The sequence below is a fragment of the Callospermophilus lateralis genome, unplaced genomic scaffold (assembly GCF_048772815.1).
Source record: "Callospermophilus lateralis isolate mCalLat2 unplaced genomic scaffold, mCalLat2.hap1 Scaffold_6925, whole genome shotgun sequence".
In the NCBI taxonomy this organism is placed as follows: Eukaryota; Metazoa; Chordata; class Mammalia; order Rodentia; family Sciuridae; genus Callospermophilus; species Callospermophilus lateralis.
Genome location: NW_027515082.1, coordinates 15027 through 34918, shown reverse-complemented (window position 1 = coordinate 34918; position 19892 = coordinate 15027). Strand labels below are relative to the sequence as shown.

General features: G+C 66.8%; 6 non-coding genes and 1 pseudogene across 6 annotated transcripts; all 7 read left to right on the top strand.

Moving 5' to 3' along the window:
• The first annotated feature begins 2286 nt into the window (after window positions 1–2286).
• Window positions 2287–2395, top strand: LOC143640887 (5S ribosomal RNA; annotated as a pseudogene).
• A 2606-nt stretch (window positions 2396–5001) lies between these two features.
• On the top strand, window positions 5002–5119 carry LOC143640883 (5S ribosomal RNA). Its single transcript, XR_013155187.1, has one exon. It is a non-coding gene; the product is annotated as a 5S ribosomal RNA (ribosomal RNA).
• Window positions 5120–7751: 2632 nt separating this feature from the next.
• On the top strand, window positions 7752–7870 carry LOC143640861 (5S ribosomal RNA). Its single transcript, XR_013155165.1, has one exon. It is a non-coding gene; the product is annotated as a 5S ribosomal RNA (ribosomal RNA).
• Window positions 7871–10496: 2626 nt separating this feature from the next.
• On the top strand, window positions 10497–10615 carry LOC143640860 (5S ribosomal RNA). Its single transcript, XR_013155164.1, has one exon. It is a non-coding gene; the product is annotated as a 5S ribosomal RNA (ribosomal RNA).
• A 2626-nt stretch (window positions 10616–13241) lies between these two features.
• LOC143640859 (5S ribosomal RNA) lies at window positions 13242–13360 on the top strand. The gene has a single exon (XR_013155163.1). It is a non-coding gene; the product is annotated as a 5S ribosomal RNA (ribosomal RNA).
• Window positions 13361–15986: 2626 nt separating this feature from the next.
• Window positions 15987–16105, top strand: LOC143640881 (5S ribosomal RNA). The gene has a single exon (XR_013155185.1). It is a non-coding gene; the product is annotated as a 5S ribosomal RNA (ribosomal RNA).
• Window positions 16106–18731: 2626 nt separating this feature from the next.
• LOC143640858 (5S ribosomal RNA) lies at window positions 18732–18850 on the top strand. The gene has a single exon (XR_013155162.1). It is a non-coding gene; the product is annotated as a 5S ribosomal RNA (ribosomal RNA).
• The last annotated feature ends 1042 nt before the right edge of the window (window positions 18851–19892 follow it).

The window sequence follows — 19892 nt, the reverse complement described above, 5'->3', positions numbered from 1 at the left end:
GGTGGGGAGGCGCACACCTGCTTTTCCCCAGAACACAGGGCCCACCCGCAGGGGCCGCTCCCCACCCGTTCTTGCCACACCAGCAGAGCGTGGCCACCCAGGTCCTGGGAGTGAGAGAGTCCATCCAGCGTCTCTCCCTAGGTCCGTCCCTTGGCAACTCTGCCTCCCTTCCCAACGCCTTCCTCCTGAGGGTCCCAGCCCTGAGTCTGTCTCTTCACCCATCTCTCTCTCTTTCTCTCTCTCTCTCTCTATCTCTGTCTCTCTCTCTCTCTCTCTCTCTCTCTCTCTCACACACACACACACACACACACACACTCTGGAAGCAGATGTCTTTCTGTCTATCTCTCTGCTCATCCATCTCTCCTTCACCTTTGTGACTCTACTGGCCTGTGAGGAGGCCTCCTGTCTCCATCTCCCACTCAGTGTGTCTCTTTCCTTGGCCCTTCTGTCTGTCACCCTGTCTCTCTCGCTCTCTCTCTCTCTCTCTCTCTCTCTCTCACAAACACACACACACAGACACACACTCACTCCTCTCTTCCCCCCTCCCACCCCAGCCACCTCACTCTGGGCTGCAAGTCACCCAGTCCATGGCAGCCTCGAGACTGGGCGGTCACAGGTTCTCTCATCTCCCATCTAACTTCCCGTGGATGTAAGAGTGGATTCCCACATCCCCCTTGAAGTGAGTGCACGTCTTCAGGGTGTGTGCAGGGCAGAGGCTGAGAGAAGGCCCAGGAGGCCACAGGGTCTTAGGAGGCTGCGCTGGGAGCCAAGCAAGAGAGCAGATGTCAAAGGAGGGCAGGTGCTCCGAGAAGAGGAGGAAGCAGCCTTCGGAGCAGGCAAGTGGTTCGGGGCCAGGAGGTTGCCGGGGAGGACCACGTGCCGAGGGGAGCTGAAGGCCAAGGCCGGGCGGTGGGGACAGGGAGGCAGAGGCCCCTTTGTTCGCGGCGAACCCTCCACCTGGAGACGCCTGGCCGCGAGGCAGGGCCTGAAGGCCCGGTGGGCGCGCGACCCCCCGCAACCGCTGCTCCCCCCCGCCCCCCGCAAGGCTTGCGGGTGAGGGGGCTTCCGGTCTGGTGAGGCCGTCGACTGGGCTCTGACGGGGTTTGACTCGGAACGCTACTTTCACAGGCGGTCCTTTCCGGGAGCACAGCCCATGGACAAATGGACGGAGGGGTCTGTGCCCTTCCTCAGGGCGGTGCTGTACAGGTCCTGGTCCTTGAGGTGTACAAACAAGGCGCAGAGCCCTCCGACCTTGGCACTCAGTCCGAAGGGAGTCACTCGGGGGTGGGGTAGAGTGTGGTGGGGTGGGGGTGAGGTAGGGTAGGGTGGGGGTGGCGGTGGGGGTGCGGGGCGGCCAAGCGCTGCTGTGCAGAGTGGACAAAGCAGAGTGGATGGGGAACTCAGGGCGAGGCCCGCGCCCCAGCGGCGCACTTCTGAGCCTGGCCCTGTGACTGACTGACTGACTGACTGACTGGGAACCAGCGGGCCACAGCCGGCTCGCCACCCGCTGCCCGGTTGTCTGTGGGTCCCTGCGTGTGTTCCTCCTCGGGCCCTCCCTGAGGTTGGCTCCCCGCACAGGTGTTGTGTGTGGCCGGCCGCTCGCCATTGCCCAGTCCCACTGCATTTCCAGCTGGGGCGCTGGGCCTCTGTCAGGGTCTCTGGGGTGTCCGGTGGGGGGCGCGGGGGGCCGGGGTGTCTGCTCCCGTCTTCGCCCCTGGCTCTCTGGGCGCCCGGCTCGGCTCTGCTCGGCTAGGCTAGGCTAGGGTAGCGCGGGCGGCGGCAGCTGGGGATTCTCTGGGGATTCTCGGCCAGGCGAAGGGCTGGGTGGGGTGGCGGTGCGGGTGCCGGGTGCCCGGGGGTCGGGGGTCTTGGGGCTCGGCGAGGAGGGGCAGAGGCCAGGCCAGGCCGGGGCGGGGCTCCCGGTAGGTGGAGCCAGGTGCCCAGGGGCAGAGGTGGAGGCGGGACTCAGCCCCTGTCAGCCCCGCCTAGCCCACTCCACCCCGACCCGATCCGGCCCGGCCGAGGACCCGAGAGGGAGAGCCGGCCAGTCTCCCAGGACCCCCGCGCCGCCGCGGGGACCGAGTCAGGTCGGAGCGAGAAAGCCAGCCTGGAGTTGAGTTGAGGAGCGCTGGGCAGTGCTGGGGCGGGGCGAGGGAGGCCCCCTGGGAACACCCGCTGTGTTGGCCCCCTCCACCGCTGCCCTGCCCTCCCCTGCCCTCCCCTGCCCCTGGGCTGAAGGGTGGAAGCCGGTGCAGGCTCTTGAGGCGTTCCGGGGCAGCCTCTGCCGTCTACGGCCATACCACCCTGAACGCGCCTGATCTCGGAAGCTAAGCAGGGTCGGGCCTGGTTAGTACTTGGATGGGAGACCGCCTGGGAATACCGGGTGCTGTAGGCTTTTGCGCCCCCTTCCCACACGCACTTTTCTTGCGTGGCCCGGAAACAGTGTCCGTGACCGCCTCAGGCCGTGACCCCCGGGCCCGCGGGGGTAGGGCGCAGGGGCAGCCCTGGGCTCCCGGTGTCCCTTCAGGCCTGCGGCTGGCCTCCCGCCTTCCGGCGCCCAGCGCCCAGCGCCTGCAGTGAGCCACACTGGTCTGGCTCTCTCCAGGGACGCTAGGACACTCCAGGCGACCCGGCGGAGCCGAGCCTGGTCCAGGCCTCGACCAGTCCTGTGCACCCTGACCGACCCCCACCCCCCCCCACCACTCACACTCCCGGATGGGGGGTGGGGAGGCGCACACCTGCTTTTCCCCAGAACACAGGGCCCACCCGCAGGGGCCGCTCCCCACCCGTTCTTGCCACACCAGCAGAGCGTGGCCACCCAGGTCCTGGGAGTGAGAGAGTCCATCCAGCGTCTCTCCCTAGGTCCGTCCCTTGGCAACTCTGCCTCCCTTCCCAACGCCTTCCTCCTGAGGGTCCCAGCCCTGAGTCTGTCTCTTCACCCATCTCTCTCTCTTTCTCTCTCTCTCTCTCTATCTCTGTCTCTCTCTCTCTCTCTCTCTCTCACACACACACACACACACACACACACTCTGGAAGCAGATGTCTTTCTGTCTATCTCTCTGCTCATCCATCTCTCCTTCACCTTTGTGACTCTACTGGCCTGTGAGGAGGCCTCCTGTCTCCATCTCCCACTCAGTGTGTCTCTTTCCTTGGCCCTTCTGTCTGTCACCCTGTCTCTCTCGCTCTCTCTCTCTCTCTCTCTCTCTCTCTCTCACAAACACACACACACAGACACACACTCACTCCTCTCTTCCCCCCTCCCACCCCAGCCACCTCACTCTGGGCTGCAAGTCACCCAGTCCATGGCAGCCTCGAGACTGGGCGGTCACAGGTTCTCTCATCTCCCATCTAACTTCCCGTGGATGTAAGAGTGGATTCCCACATCCCCCTTGAAGTGAGTGCACGTCTTCAGGGTGTGTGCAGGGCAGAGGCTGAGAGAAGGCCCAGGAGGCCACAGGGTCTTAGGAGGCTGCGCTGGGAGCCAAGCAAGAGAGCAGATGTCAAAGGAGGGCAGGTGCTCCGAGAAGAGGAGGAAGCAGCCTTCGGAGCAGGCAAGTGGTTCGGGGCCAGGAGGTTGCCGGGGAGGACCACGTGCCGAGGGGAGCTGAAGGCCAAGGCCGGGCGGTGGGGACAGGGAGGCAGAGGCCCCTTTGTTCGCGGCGAACCCTCCACCTGGAGACGCCTGGCCGCGAGGCAGGGCCTGAAGGCCCGGTGGGCGCGCGACCCCCCGCAACCGCTGCTCCCCCCCGCCCCCCGCAAGGCTTGCGGGTGAGGGGGCTTCCGGTCTGGTGAGGCCGTCGACTGGGCTCTGACGGGGTTTGACTCGGAACGCTACTTTCACAGGCGGTCCTTTCCGGGAGCACAGCCCATGGACAAATGGACGGAGGGGTCTGTGCCCTTCCTCAGGGCGGTGCTGTACAGGTCCTGGTCCTTGAGGTGTACAAACAAGGCGCAGAGCCCTCCGACCTTGGCACTCAGTCCGAAGGGAGTCACTCGGGGGTGGGGTAGAGTGTGGTGGGGTGGGGGTGAGGTAGGGTAGGGTGGGGGTGGCGGTGGGGGTGCGGGGCGGCCAAGCGCTGCTGTGCAGAGTGGACAAAGCAGAGTGGATGGGGAACTCAGGGCGAGGCCCGCGCCCCAGCGGCGCACTTCTGAGCCTGGCCCTGTGACTGACTGACTGACTGACTGACTGGGAACCAGCGGGCCACAGCCGGCTCGCCACCCGCTGCCCGGTTGTCTGTGGGTCCCTGCGTGTGTTCCTCCTCGGGCCCTCCCTGAGGTTGGCTCCCCGCACAGGTGTTGTGTGTGGCCGGCCGCTCGCCATTGCCCAGTCCCACTGCATTTCCAGCTGGGGCGCTGGGCCTCTGTCAGGGTCTCTGGGGTGTCCGGTGGGGGGCGCGGGGGGCCGGGGTGTCTGCTCCCGTCTTCGCCCCTGGCTCTCTGGGCGCCCGGCTCGGCTCTGCTCGGCTAGGCTAGGCTAGGGTAGCGCGGGCGGCGGCAGCTGGGGATTCTCTGGGGATTCTCGGCCAGGCGAAGGGCTGGGTGGGGTGGCGGTGCGGGTGCCGGGTGCCCGGGGGTCGGGGGTCTTGGGGCTCGGCGAGGAGGGGCAGAGGCCAGGCCAGGCCGGGGCGGGGCTCCCGGTAGGTGGAGCCAGGTGCCCAGGGGCAGAGGTGGAGGCGGGACTCAGCCCCTGTCAGCCCCGCCTAGCCCACTCCACCCCGACCCGATCCGGCCCGGCCGAGGACCCGAGAGGGAGAGCCGGCCAGTCTCCCAGGACCCCCGCGCCGCCGCGGGGACCGAGTCAGGTCGGAGCGAGAAAGCCAGCCTGGAGTTGAGTTGAGGAGCGCTGGGCAGTGCTGGGGCGGGGCGAGGGAGGCCCCCTGGGAACACCCGCTGTGTTGGCCCCCTCCACCGCTGCCCTGCCCTCCCCTGCCCTCCCCTGCCCCTGGGCTGAAGGGTGGAAGCCGGCGCAGGCTCTTGAGGCGTTCCGGGGCAGCCTCCGCCGTCTACGGCCATACCACCCTGAACGCGCCCGATCTCGTCTGATCTGGAAGCTAAGCAGGGTCGGGCCTGGTTAGTACTTGGATGGGAGACCGCCTGGGAATACCGGGTGCTGTAGGCTTTTGCGCCCCCTTCCCACACGCACTTTTCTTGCGTGGCCCGGAAACAGTGTCCGTGACCGCCTCAGGCCGTGACCCCCGGGCCCGCGCGGGTAGGGCGCAGGGGCAGCCCTGGGCTCCCGGTGTCCCTTCAGGCCTGCGGCTGGCCTCCCGCCTCGCCTCCGGCGCCCAGCGCCCAGCGCCTGCAGTGAGCCACACTGGCCTGGCTCTCTCCAGGGACGCTAGGACACTCCAGGCGACCCGGCGGAGCCGAGCCTGGTCCAGGCCTCGACCAGTCCTGTGCACCCTGACCGACCCCCACCCCCCCCCACCACTCACACTCCCGGATGGGGGGTGGGGAGGCGCACACCTGCTTTTCCCCAGAACACAGGGCCCACCCGCAGGGGCCGCTCCCCACCCGTTCTTGCCACACCAGCAGAGCGTGGCCACCCAGGTCCTGGGAGTGAGAGAGTCCATCCAGCGTCTCTCCCTAGGTCCGTCCCTTGGCAACTCTGCCTCCCTTCCCAACGCCTTCCTCCTGAGGGTCCCAGCCCTGAGTCTGTCTCTTCACCCATCTCTCTCTCTTTCTCTCTCTCTCTCTCTATCTCTGTCTCTCTCTCTCTCTCTCTCTCTCTCTCTCTCACACACACACACACACACACACACACTCTGGAAGCAGATGTCTTTCTGTCTATCTCTCTGCTCATCCATCTCTCCTTCACCTTTGTGACTCTACTGGCCTGTGAGGAGGCCTCCTGTCTCCATCTCCCACTCAGTGTGTCTCTTTCCTTGGCCCTTCTGTCTGTCACCCTGTCTCTCTCGCTCTCTCTCTCTCTCTCTCTCTCTCTCTCACAAACACACACACACAGACACACACTCACTCCTCTCTTCCCCCCTCCCACCCCAGCCACCTCACTCTGGGCTGCAAGTCACCCAGTCCATGGCAGCCTCGAGACTGGGCGGTCACAGGTTCTCTCATCTCCCATCTAACTTCCCGTGGATGTAAGAGTGGATTCCCACATCCCCCTTGAAGTGAGTGCACGTCTTCAGGGTGTGTGCAGGGCAGAGGCTGAGAGAAGGCCCAGGAGGCCACAGGGTCTTAGGAGGCTGCGCTGGGAGCCAAGCAAGAGAGCAGATGTCAAAGGAGGGCAGGTGCTCCGAGAAGAGGAGGAAGCAGCCTTCGGAGCAGGCAAGTGGTTCGGGGCCAGGAGGTTGCCGGGGAGGACCACGTGCCGAGGGGAGCTGAAGGCCAAGGCCGGGCGGTGGGGACAGGGAGGCAGAGGCCCCTTTGTTCGCGGCGAACCCTCCACCTGGAGACGCCTGGCCGCGAGGCAGGGCCTGAAGGCCCGGTGGGCGCGCGACCCCCCGCAACCGCTGCTCCCCCCCGCCCCCCGCAAGGCTTGCGGGTGAGGGGGCTTCCGGTCTGGTGAGGCCGTCGACTGGGCTCTGACGGGGTTTGACTCGGAACGCTACTTTCACAGGCGGTCCTTTCCGGGAGCACAGCCCATGGACAAATGGACGGAGGGGTCTGTGCCCTTCCTCAGGGCGGTGCTGTACAGGTCCTGGTCCTTGAGGTGTACAAACAAGGCGCAGAGCCCTCCGACCTTGGCACTCAGTCCGAAGGGAGTCACTCGGGGGTGGGGTAGAGTGTGGTGGGGTGGGGGTGAGGTAGGGTAGGGTGGGGGTGGCGGTGGGGGTGCGGGGCGGCCAAGCGCTGCTGTGCAGAGTGGACAAAGCAGAGTGGATGGGGAACTCAGGGCGAGGCCCGCGCCCCAGCGGCGCACTTCTGAGCCTGGCCCTGTGACTGACTGACTGACTGACTGACTGACTGACTGACTGACTGGGAACCAGCGGGCCACAGCCGGCTCGCCACCCGCTGCCCGGTTGTCTGTGGGTCCCTGCGTGTGTTCCTCCTCGGGCCCTCCCTGAGGGTGGCTCCCCGCACAGGTGTTGTGTGTGGCCGGCCACTCGCCATTGCCCAGTCCCACTGCATTTCCAGCTGGGGCGCTGGGCCTCTGTCAGGGTCTCTGGGGTGTCCGGTGGGGGGCGCGGGGGGCCGGGGTGTCTGCTCCCGTCTTCGCCCCTGGCTCTCTGGGCGCCCGGCTCGGCTCTGCTCGGCTAGGCTAGGCTAGGGTAGCGCGGGCGGCGGCAGCTGGGGATTCTCTGGGGATTCTCGGCCAGGCGAAGGGCTGGGTGGGGTGGCGGTGCGGTTGCCGGGTGCCCGGGGGTCGGGGGTCTTGGGGCTCGGCGAGGAGGGGCAGAGGCCAGGCCAGGCCGGGGCGGGGCTCCCGGTAGGTGGAGCCAGGTGCCCAGGGGCAGAGGTGGAGGCGGGACTCAGCCCCTGTCAGCCCCGCCTAGCCCACTCCACCCCGACCCGATCCGGCCCGGCCGAGGACCCGAGAGGGAGAGCCGGCCAGTCTCCCAGGACCCCCGCGCCGCCGCGGGGACCGAGTCAGGTCGGAGCGAGAAAGCCAGCCTGGAGTTGAGTTGAGGAGCGCTGGGCAGTGCTGGGGCGGGGCGAGGGAGGCCCCCTGGGAACACCCGCTGTGTTGGCCCCCTCCACCGCTGCCCTGCCCTCCCCTGCCCTCCCCTGCCCCTGGGCTGAAGGGTGGAAGCCGGCGCAGGCTCTTGAGGCGTTCCGGGGCAGCCTCCGCCGTCTACGGCCATACCACCCTGAACGCGCCCGATCTCGTCTGATCTCGGAAGCTAAGCAGGGTCGGGCCTGGTTAGTACTTGGATGGGAGACCGCCTGGGAATACCGGGTGCTGTAGGCTTTTGCGCCCCCTTCCCACACGCACTTTTCTTGCGTGGCCCGGAAACAGTGTCCGTGACCGCCTCAGGCCGTGACCCCCGGGCCCGCGGGGGTAGGGCGCAGGGGCAGCCCTGGGCTCCTGGTGTCCCTTCAGGCCTGCAGCTGGCCTCCCGCCTCCCGCCTCCCGCCTCGCCTCCGGCGCCCAGCGCCCAGCGCCTGCAGTGAGGCACACTGGCCTGGCTCTCTCCAGGGACGCTAGGACACTCCAGGCGACCCGGCGGAGCAGAGCCTGGTCCAGGCCTCGACCAGTCCTGTGCACCCTGACCGACCCCCACCCCCCCCCACCACTCACACTCCCGGATGGGGGGTGGGGAGGCGCACACCTGCTTTTCCCCAGAACACAGGGCCCACCCGCAGGGGCCGCTCCCCACCCGTTCTTGCCACACCAGCAGAGCGTGGCCACCCAGGTCCTGGGAGTGAGAGAGTCCATCCAGCGTCTCTCCCTAGGTCCGTCCCTTGGCAACTCTGCCTCCCTTCCCAACGCCTTCCTCCTGAGGGTCCCAGCCCTGAGTCTGTCTCTTCACCCATCTCTCTCTCTTTCTCTCTCTCTCTCTCTATCTCTGTCTCTCTCTCTCTCTCTCTCTCTCTCTCACACACACACACACACACACACTCTGGAAGCAGATGTCTTTCTGTCTATCTCTCTGCTCATCCATCTCTCCTTCACCTTTGTGACTCTACTGGCCTGTGAGGAGGCCTCCTGTCTCCATCTCCCACTCAGTGTGTCTCTTTCCTTGGCCCTTCTGTCTGTCACCCTGTCTCTCTCGCTCTCTCTCTCTCTCTCTCTTTCTCTCTCTCTCACAAACACACACACACAGACACACACTCACTCCTCTCTTCCCCCCTCCCACCCCAGCCACCTCACTCTGGGCTGCAAGTCACCCAGTCCATGGCAGCCTCGAGACTGGGCGGTCACAGGTTCTCTCATCTCCCATCTAACTTCCCGTGGATGTAAGAGTGGATTCCCACATCCCCCTTGAAGTGAGTGCACGTCTTCAGGGTGTGTGCAGGGCAGAGGCTGAGAGAAGGCCCAGGAGGCCACAGGGTCTTAGGAGGCTGCGCTGGGAGCCAAGCAAGAGAGCAGATGTCAAAGGAGGGCAGGTGCTCCGAGAAGAGGAGGAAGCAGCCTTCGGAGCAGGCAAGTGGTTCGGGGCCAGGAGGTTGCCGGGGAGGACCACGTGCCGAGGGGAGCTGAAGGCCAAGGCCGGGCGGTGGGGACAGGGAGGCAGAGGCCCCTTTGTTCGCGGCGAACCCTCCACCTGGAGACGCCTGGCCGCGAGGCAGGGCCTGAAGGCCCGGTGGGCGCGCGACCCCCCGCAACCGCTGCTCCCCCCCGCCCCCCGCAAGGCTTGCGGGTGAGGGGGCTTCCGGTCTGGTGAGGCCGTCGACTGGGCTCTGACGGGGTTTGACTCGGAACGCTACTTTCACAGGCGGTCCTTTCCGGGAGCACAGCCCATGGACAAATGGACGGAGGGGTCTGTGCCCTTCCTCAGGGCGGTGCTGTACAGGTCCTGGTCCTTGAGGTGTACAAACAAGGCGCAGAGCCCTCCGACCTTGGCACTCAGTCCGAAGGGAGTCACTCGGGGGTGGGGTAGAGTGTGGTGGGGTGGGGGTGAGGTAGGGTAGGGTGGGGGTGGCGGTGGGGGTGCGGGGCGGCCAAGCGCTGCTGTGCAGAGTGGACAAAGCAGAGTGGATGGGGAACTCAGGGCGAGGCCCGCGCCCCAGCGGCGCACTTCTGAGCCTGGCCCTGTGACTGACTGACTGACTGACTGACTGGGAACCAGCGGGCCACAGCCGGCTCGCCACCCGCTGCCCGGTTGTCTGTGGGTCCCTGCGTGTGTTCCTCCTCGGGCCCTCCCTGAGGTTGGCTCCCCGCACAGGTGTTGTGTGTGGCCGGCCGCTCGCCATTGCCCAGTCCCACTGCATTTCCAGCTGGGGCGCTGGGCCTCTGTCAGGGTCTCTGGGGTGTCCGGTGGGGGGCGCGGGGGGCCGGGGTGTCTGCTCCCGTCTTCGCCCCTGGCTCTCTGGGCGCCCGGCTCGGCTCTGCTCGGCTAGGCTAGGCTAGGGTAGCGCGGGCGGCGGCAGCTGGGGATTCTCTGGGGATTCTCGGCCAGGCGAAGGGCTGGGTGGGGTGGCGGTGCGGGTGCCGGGTGCCCGGGGGTCGGGGGTCTTGGGGCTCGGCGAGGAGGGGCAGAGGCCAGGCCAGGCCGGGGCGGGGCTCCCGGTAGGTGGAGCCAGGTGCCCAGGGGCAGAGGTGGAGGCGGGACTCAGCCCCTGTCAGCCCCGCCTAGCCCACTCCACCCCGACCCGATCTGGCCCGGCCGAGGACCCGAGAGGGAGAGCCGGCCAGTCTCCCAGGACCCCCGCGCCGCCGCGGGGACCGAGTCAGGTCGGAGCGAGAAAGCCAGCCTGGAGTTGAGTTGAGGAGCGCTGGGCAGTGCTGGGGCGGGGCGAGGGAGGCCCCCTGGGAACACCCGCTGTGTTGGCCCCCTCCACCGCTGCCCTGCCCTCCCCTGCCCTCCCCTGCCCCTGGGCTGAAGGGTGGAAGCCGGCGCAGGCTCTTGAGGCGTTCCGGGGCAGCCTCCGCCGTCTACGGCCATACCACCCTGAACGCGCCCGATCTCGTCTGATCTCGGAAGCTAAGCAGGGTCGGGCCTGGTTAGTACTTGGATGGGAGACCGCCTGGGAATACCGGGTGCTGTAGGCTTTTGCGCCCCCTTCCCACACGCACTTTTCTTGCGTGGCCCGGAAACAGTGTCCGTGACCGCCTCAGGCCGTGACCCCCGGGCCCGCGGGGGTAGGGCGCAGGGGCAGCCCTGGGCTCCTGGTGTCCCTTCAGGCCTGCAGCTGGCCTCCCGCCTCCCGCCTCCCGCCTCGCCTCCGGCGCCCAGCGCCCAGCGCCTGCAGTGAGGCACACTGGCCTGGCTCTCTCCAGGGACGCTAGGACACTCCAGGCGACCCGGCGGAGCAGAGCCTGGTCCAGGCCTCGACCAGTCCTGTGCACCCTGACCGACCCCCACCCCCCCCCACCACTCACACTCCCGGATGGGGGGTGGGGAGGCGCACACCTGCTTTTCCCCAGAACACAGGGCCCACCCGCAGGGGCCGCTCCCCACCCGTTCTTGCCACACCAGCAGAGCGTGGCCACCCAGGTCCTGGGAGTGAGAGAGTCCATCCAGCGTCTCTCCCTAGGTCCGTCCCTTGGCAACTCTGCCTCCCTTCCCAACGCCTTCCTCCTGAGGGTCCCAGCCCTGAGTCTGTCTCTTCACCCATCTCTCTCTCTTTCTCTCTCTCTCTCTCTATCTCTGTCTCTCTCTCTCTCTCTCTCTCTCTCTCACACACACACACACACACACACTCTGGAAGCAGATGTCTTTCTGTCTATCTCTCTGCTCATCCATCTCTCCTTCACCTTTGTGACTCTACTGGCCTGTGAGGAGGCCTCCTGTCTCCATCTCCCACTCAGTGTGTCTCTTTCCTTGGCCCTTCTGTCTGTCACCCTGTCTCTCTCGCTCTCTCTCTCTCTCTCTCTTTCTCTCTCTCTCACAAACACACACACACAGACACACACTCACTCCTCTCTTCCCCCCTCCCACCCCAGCCACCTCACTCTGGGCTGCAAGTCACCCAGTCCATGGCAGCCTCGAGACTGGGCGGTCACAGGTTCTCTCATCTCCCATCTAACTTCCCGTGGATGTAAGAGTGGATTCCCACATCCCCCTTGAAGTGAGTGCACGTCTTCAGGGTGTGTGCAGGGCAGAGGCTGAGAGAAGGCCCAGGAGGCCACAGGGTCTTAGGAGGCTGCGCTGGGAGCCAAGCAAGAGAGCAGATGTCAAAGGAGGGCAGGTGCTCCGAGAAGAGGAGGAAGCAGCCTTCGGAGCAGGCAAGTGGTTCGGGGCCAGGAGGTTGCCGGGGAGGACCACGTGCCGAGGGGAGCTGAAGGCCAAGGCCGGGCGGTGGGGACAGGGAGGCAGAGGCCCCTTTGTTCGCGGCGAACCCTCCACCTGGAGACGCCTGGCCGCGAGGCAGGGCCTGAAGGCCCGGTGGGCGCGCGACCCCCCGCAACCGCTGCTCCCCCCCGCCCCCCGCAAGGCTTGCGGGTGAGGGGGCTTCCGGTCTGGTGAGGCCGTCGACTGGGCTCTGACGGGGTTTGACTCGGAACGCTACTTTCACAGGCGGTCCTTTCCGGGAGCACAGCCCATGGACAAATGGACGGAGGGGTCTGTGCCCTTCCTCAGGGCGGTGCTGTACAGGTCCTGGTCCTTGAGGTGTACAAACAAGGCGCAGAGCCCTCCGACCTTGGCACTCAGTCCGAAGGGAGTCACTCGGGGGTGGGGTAGAGTGTGGTGGGGTGGGGGTGAGGTAGGGTAGGGTGGGGGTGGCGGTGGGGGTGCGGGGCGGCCAAGCGCTGCTGTGCAGAGTGGACAAAGCAGAGTGGATGGGGAACTCAGGGCGAGGCCCGCGCCCCAGCGGCGCACTTCTGAGCCTGGCCCTGTGACTGACTGACTGACTGACTGACTGGGAACCAGCGGGCCACAGCCGGCTCGCCACCCGCTGCCCGGTTGTCTGTGGGTCCCTGCGTGTGTTCCTCCTCGGGCCCTCCCTGAGGTTGGCTCCCCGCACAGGTGTTGTGTGTGGCCGGCCGCTCGCCATTGCCCAGTCCCACTGCATTTCCAGCTGGGGCGCTGGGCCTCTGTCAGGGTCTCTGGGGTGTCCGGTGGGGGGCGCGGGGGGCCGGGGTGTCTGCTCCCGTCTTCGCCCCTGGCTCTCTGGGCGCCCGGCTCGGCTCTGCTCGGCTAGGCTAGGCTAGGGTAGCGCGGGCGGCGGCAGCTGGGGATTCTCTGGGGATTCTCGGCCAGGCGAAGGGCTGGGTGGGGTGGCGGTGCGGGTGCCGGGTGCCCGGGGGTCGGGGGTCTTGGGGCTCGGCGAGGAGGGGCAGAGGCCAGGCCAGGCCGGGGCGGGGCTCCCGGTAGGTGGAGCCAGGTGCCCAGGGGCAGAGGTGGAGGCGGGACTCAGCCCCTGTCAGCCCCGCCTAGCCCACTCCACCCCGACCCGATCCGGCCCGGCCGAGGACCCGAGAGGGAGAGCCGGCCAGTCTCCCAGGACCCCCGCGCCGCCGCATGGACCGAGTCAGGTCGGAGCGAGAAAGCCAGCCTGGAGTTGAGTTGAGGAGCGCTGGGCAGTGCTGGGGCGGGGCGAGGGAGGCCCCCTGGGAACACCCGCTGTGTTGGCCCCCTCCACCGCTGCCCTGCCCTCCCCTGCCCTCCCCTGCCCCTGGGCTGAAGGGTGGAAGCTGGTGCAGGCTCTTGAGGCGTTCCGGGGCAGCCTCTGCCGTCTACGGCCATACCACCCTGAACGCGCCCGATCTCGTCTGATCTCGGAAGCTAAGCAGGGTCGGGCCTGGTTAGTACTTGGATGGGAGACCGCCTGGGAATACCGGGTGCTGTAGGCTTTTGCGCCCCCTTCCCACACGCACTTTTCTTGCGTGGCCCGGAAACAGTGTCCGTGACCGCCTCAGGCCGTGACCCCCGGGCCCGCGGGGGTAGGGCGCAGGGGCAGCCCTGGGCTCCCGGTGTCCCTTCAGGCCTGCGGCTGGCCTCCCGCCTCCCGCCTCCCGCCTCGCCTCCGGCGCCCAGCGCCCAGCGCCTGCAGTGAGCCACACTGGCATGGCTCTCTCCAGGGACGCTAGGACACTCCAGGCGACCCGGCGGAGCAGAGCCTGGTCCAGGCCTCGACCAGTCCTGTGCACCCTGACCGACCCCCACCCCCCCCCACCACTCACACTCCCGGATGGGGGGTGGGGAGGCGCACACCTGCTTTTCCCCAGAACACAGGGCCCACCCGCAGGGGCCGCTCCCCACCCGTTCTTGCCACACCAGCAGAGCGTGGCCACCCAGGTCCTGGGAGTGAGAGAGTCCATCCAGCGTCTCTCCCTAGGTCCGTCCCTTGGCAACTCTGCCTCCCTTCCCAACGCCTTCCTCCTGAGGGTCCCAGCCCTGAGTCTGTCTCTTCACCCATCTCTCTCTCTTTCTCTCTCTCTCTCTCTATCTCTGTCTCTCTCTCTCTCTCTCTCTCTCTCTCACACACACACACACACACACACTCTGGAAGCAGATGTCTTTCTGTCTATCTCTCTGCTCATCCATCTCTCCTTCACCTTTGTGACTCTACTGGCCTGTGAGGAGGCCTCCTGTCTCCATCTCCCACTCAGTGTGTCTCTTTCCTTGGCCCTTCTGTCTGTCACCCTGTCTCTCTCGCTCTCTCTCTCTCTCTCTCTTTCTCTCTCTCTCACAAACACACACACACAGACACACACTCACTCCTCTCTTCCCCCCTCCCACCCCAGCCACCTCACTCTGGGCTGCAAGTCACCCAGTCCATGGCAGCCTCGAGACTGGGCGGTCACAGGTTCTCTCATCTCCCATCTAACTTCCCGTGGATGTAAGAGTGGATTCCCACATCCCCCTTGAAGTGAGTGCACGTCTTCAGGGTGTGTGCAGGGCAGAGGCTGAGAGAAGGCCCAGGAGGCCACAGGGTCTTAGGAGGCTGCGCTGGGAGCCAAGCAAGAGAGCAGATGTCAAAGGAGGGCAGGTGCTCCGAGAAGAGGAGGAAGCAGCCTTCGGAGCAGGCAAGTGGTTCGGGGCCAGGAGGTTGCCGGGGAGGACCACGTGCCGAGGGGAGCTGAAGGCCAAGGCCGGGCGGTGGGGACAGGGAGGCAGAGGCCCCTTTGTTCGCGGCGAACCCTCCACCTGGAGACGCCTGGCCGCGAGGCAGGGCCTGAAGGCCCGGTGGGCGCGCGACCCCCCGCAACCGCTGCTCCCCCCCGCCCCCCGCAAGGCTTGCGGGTGAGGGGGCTTCCGGTCTGGTGAGGCCGTCGACTGGGCTCTGACGGGGTTTGACTCGGAACGCTACTTTCACAGGCGGTCCTTTCCGGGAGCACAGCCCATGGACAAATGGACGGAGGGGTCTGTGCCCTTCCTCAGGGCGGTGCTGTACAGGTCCTGGTCCTTGAGGTGTACAAACAAGGCGCAGAGCCCTCCGACCTTGGCACTCAGTCCGAAGGGAGTCACTCGGGGGTGGGGTAGAGTGTGGTGGGGTGGGGGTGAGGTAGGGTAGGGTGGGGGTGGCGGTGGGGGTGCGGGGCGGCCAAGCGCTGCTGTGCAGAGTGGACAAAGCAGAGTGGATGGGGAACTCAGGGCGAGGCCCGCGCCCCAGCGGCGCACTTCTGAGCCTGGCCCTGTGACTGACTGACTGACTGACTGACTGGGAACCAGCGGGCCACAGCCGGCTCGCCACCCGCTGCCCGGTTGTCTGTGGGTCCCTGCGTGTGTTCCTCCTCGGGCCCTCCCTGAGGTTGGCTCCCCGCACAGGTGTTGTGTGTGGCCGGCCGCTCGCCATTGCCCAGTCCCACTGCATTTCCAGCTGGGGCGCTGGGCCTCTGTCAGGGTCTCTGGGGTGTCCGGTGGGGGGCGCGGGGGGCCGGGGTGTCTGCTCCCGTCTTCGCCCCTGGCTCTCTGGGCGCCCGGCTCGGCTCTGCTCGGCTAGGCTAGGCTAGGGTAGCGCGGGCGGCGGCAGCTGGGGATTCTCTGGGGATTCTCGGCCAGGCGAAGGGCTGGGTGGGGTGGCGGTGCGGGTGCCGGGTGCCCGGGGGTCGGGGGTCTTGGGGCTCGGCGAGGAGGGGCAGAGGCCAGGCCAGGCCGGGGCGGGGCTCCCGGTAGGTGGAGCCAGGTGCCCAGGGGCAGAGGTGGAGGCGGGACTCAGCCCCTGTCAGCCCCGCCTAGCCCACTCCACCCCGACCCGATCCGGCCCGGCCGAGGACCCGAGAGGGAGAGCCGGCCAGTCTCCCAGGACCCCCGCGCCGCCGCGGGGACCGAGTCAGGTCGGAGCGAGAAAGCCAGCCTGGAGTTGAGTTGAGGAGCGCTGGGCAGTGCTGGGGCGGGGCGAGGGAGGCCCCCTGGGAACACCCGCTGTGTTGGCCCCCTCCACCGCTGCCCTGCCCTCCCCTGCCCTCCCCTGCCCCTGGGCTGAAGGGTGGAAGCCGGCGCAGGCTCTTGAGGCGTTCCGGGGCAGCCTCCGCCGTCTACGGCCATACCACCCTGAACGCGCCCGATCTCGTCTGATCTCGGAAGCTAAGCAGGGTCGGGCCTGGTTAGTACTTGGATGGGATTCCGCCTGGGAATACCGGGTGCTGTAGGCTTTTGCGCCCCCTTCCCACACGCACTTTTCTTGCGTGGCCCGGAAACAGTGTCCGTGACCGCCTCAGGCCGTGACCCCCGGGCCCGCGGGGGTAGGGCGCAGGGGCAGCCCTGGGCTCCCGGTGTCCCTTCAGGCCTGCGGCTGGCCTCCCGCCTCCCGCCTCCCGCCTCGCCTCCGGCGCCCAGCGCCCAGCGCCTGCAGTGAGCCACACTGGCCTGGCTCTCTCCAGGGACGCTAGGACACTCCAGGCGACCCGGCGGAGCAGAGCCTGGTCCAGGCCTCGACCAGTCCTGTGCACCCTGACCGACCCCCACCCCCCCCCACCACTCACACTCCCGGATGGGGGGTGGGGAGGCGCACACCTGCTTTTCCCCAGAACACAGGGCCCACCCGCAGGGGCCGCTCCCCACCCGTTCTTGCCACACCAGCAGAGCGTGGCCACCCAGGTCCTGGGAGTGAGAGAGTCCATCCAGCGTCTCTCCCTAGGTCCGTCCCTTGGCAACTCTGCCTCCCTTCCCAACGCCTTCCTCCTGAGGGTCCCAGCCCTGAGTCTGTCTCTTCACCCATCTCTCTCTCTTTCTCTCTCTCTCTCTCTATCTCTGTCTCTCTCTCTCTCTCTCTCTCTCTCTCACACACACACACACACACACACTCTGGAAGCAGATGTCTTTCTGTCTATCTCTCTGCTCATCCATCTCTCCTTCACCTTTGTGACTCTACTGGCCTGTGAGGAGGCCTCCTGTCTCCATCTCCCACTCAGTGTGTCTCTTTCCTTGGCCCTTCTGTCTGTCACCCTGTCTCTCTCGCTCTCTCTCTCTCTCTCTCTTTCTCTCTCTCTCACAAACACACACACACAGACACACACTCACTCCTCTCTTCCCCCCTCCCACCCCAGCCACCTCACTCTGGGCTGCAAGTCACCCAGTCCATGGCAGCCTCGAGACTGGGCGGTCACAGGTTCTCTCATCTCCCATCTAACTTCCCGTGGATGTAAGAGTGGATTCCCACATCCCCCTTGAAGTGAGTGCACGTCTTCAGGGTGTGTGCAGGGCAGAGGCTGAGAGAAGGCCCAGGAGGCCACAGGGTCTTAGGAGGCTGCCCTGGGAGCCAAGCAAGAGAGCAGATGTCAAAGGAGGGCAGGTGCTCCGAGAAGAGGAGGAAGCAGCCTTCGGAGCAGGCAAGTGGTTCGGGGCCAGGAGGTTGCCAGGGAGGACCACGTGCCGAGGGGAGCTGAAGGCCAAGGCCGGGCGGTGGGGACAGGGAGGCAGAGGCCCCTTTGTTCGCGGCGAACCCTCCACCTGGAGACGCCTGGCCGCGAGGCAGGGCCTGAAGGCCCGGTGGGCGCGCGACCCCCCGCAACCGCTGCTCCCCCCCGCCCCCCGCAAGGCTTGCGGGTGAGGGGGCTTCCGGTCTGGTGAGGCCGTCGACTGGGCTCTGACGGGGTTTGACTCGGAACGCTACTTTCACAGGCGGTCCTTTCCGGGAGCACAGCCCATGGACAAATGGACGGAGGGGTCTGTGCCCTTCCTCAGGGCGGTGCTGTACAGGTCCTGGTCCTTGAGGTGTACAAACAAGGCGCAGAGCCCTCCGACCTTGGCACTCAGTCCGAAGGGAGTCACTCGGGGGTGGGGTAGAGTGTGGTGGGGTGGGGGTGAGGTAGGGTAGGGTGGGGGTGGCGGTGGGGGTGCGGGGCGGCCAAGCGCTGCTGTGCAGAGTGGACAAAGCAGAGTGGATGGGGAACTCAGGGCGAGGCCCGCGCCCCAGCGGCGCACTTCTGAGCCTGGCCCTGTGACTGACTGACTGACTGACTGACTGGGAACCAGCGGGCCACAGCCGGCTCGCCACCCGCTGCCCGGTTGTCTGTGGGTCCCTGCGTGTGTTCCTCCTCGGGCCCTCCCTGAGGTTGGCTCCCCGCACAGGTGTTGTGTGTGGCCGGCCGCTCGCCATTGCCCAGTCCCACTGCATTTCCAGCTGGGGCGCTGGGCCTCTGTCAGGGTCTCTGGGGTGTCCGGTGGGGGGCGCGGGGGGCCGGGGTGTCTGCTCCCGTCTTCGCCCCTGGCTCTCTGGGCGCCCGGCTCGGCTCTGCTCGGCTAGGCTAGGCTAGGGTAGCGCGGGCGGCGGCAGCTGGGGATTCTCTGGGGATTCTCGGCCAGGCGAAGGGCTGGGTGGGGTGGCGGTGCGGGTGCCGGGTGCCCGGGGGTCGGGGGTCTTGGGGCTCGGCGAGGAGGGGCAGAGGCCAGGCCAGGCCGGGGCGGGGCTCCCGGTAGGTGGAGCCAGGTGCCCAGGGGCAGAGGTGGAGGCGGGACTCAGCCCCTGTCAGCCCCGCCTAGCCCACTCCACCCCGACCCGATCCGGCCCGGCCGAGGACCCGAGAGGGAGAGCCGGCCAGTCTCCCAGGACCCCCGCGCCGCCGCGGGGACCGAGTCAGGTCGGAGCGAGAAAGCCAGCCTGGAGTTGAGTTGAGGAGCGCTGGGCAGTGCTGGGGCGGGGCGAGGGAGGCCCCCTGGGAACACCCGCTGTGTTGGCCCCCTCCACCGCTGCCCTGCCCTCCCCTGCCCTCCCCTGCCCCTGGGCTGAAGGGTGGAAGCCGGCGCAGGCTCTTGAGGCGTTCCGGGGCAGCCTCCGCCGTCTACGGCCATACCACCCTGAACGCGCCCGATCTCGTCTGATCTCGGAAGCTAAGCAGGGTCGGGCCTGGTTAGTACTTGGATGGGAGACCGCCTGGGAATACCGGGTGCTGTAGGCTTTTGCGCCCCCTTCCCACACGCACTTTTCTTGCGTGGCCCGGAAACAGTGTCCGTGACCGCCTCAGGCCGTGACCCCCGGGCCCGCGGGGGTAGGGCGCAGGGGCAGCCCTGGGCTCCTGGTGTCCCTTCAGGCCTGCAGCTGGCCTCCCGCCTCCCGCCTCCCGCCTCGCCTCCGGCGCCCAGCGCCCAGCGCCTGCAGTGAGGCACACTGGCCTGGCTCTCTCCAGGGACGCTAGGACACTCCAGGCGACCCGGCGGAGCAGAGCCTGGTCCAGGCCTCGACCAGTCCTGTGCACCCTGACCGACCCCCACCCCCCCCCACCACTCACACTCCCGGATGGGGGGTGGGGAGGCGCACACCTGCTTTTCCCCAGAACACAGGGCCCACCCGCAGGGGCCGCTCCCCACCCGTTCTTGCCACACCAGCAGAGCGTGGCCACCCAGGTCCTGGGAGTGAGAGAGTCCATCCAGCGTCTCTCCCTAGGTCCGTCCCTTGGCAACTCTGCCTCCCTTCCCAACGCCTTCCTCCTGAGGGTCCCAGCCCTGAGTCTGTCTCTTCACCCATCTCTCTCTCTTTCTCTCTCTCTCTCTCTATCTCTGTCTCTCTCTCTCTCTCTCTCTCTCTCTCACACACACACACACACACACACTCTGGAAGCAGATGTCTTTCTGTCTATCTCTCTGCTCATCCATCTCTCCTTCACCTTTGTGACTCTACTGGCCTGTGAGGAGGCCTCCTGTCTCCATCTCCCACTCAGTGTGTCTCTTTCCTTGGCCCTTCTGTCTGTCACCCTGTCTCTCTCGCTCTCTCTCTCTCTCTCTCTTTCTCTCTCTCTCACAAACACACACACACAGACACACACTCACTCCTCTCTTCCCCCCTCCCACCCCAGCCACCTCACTCTGGGCTGCAAGTCACCCAGTCCATGGCAGCCTCGAGACTGGGCGGTCACAGGTTCTCTCATCTCCCATCTAACTTCCCGTGGATGTAAGAGTGGATTCCCACATCCCCCTTGAAGTGAGTGCACGTCTTCAGGGTGT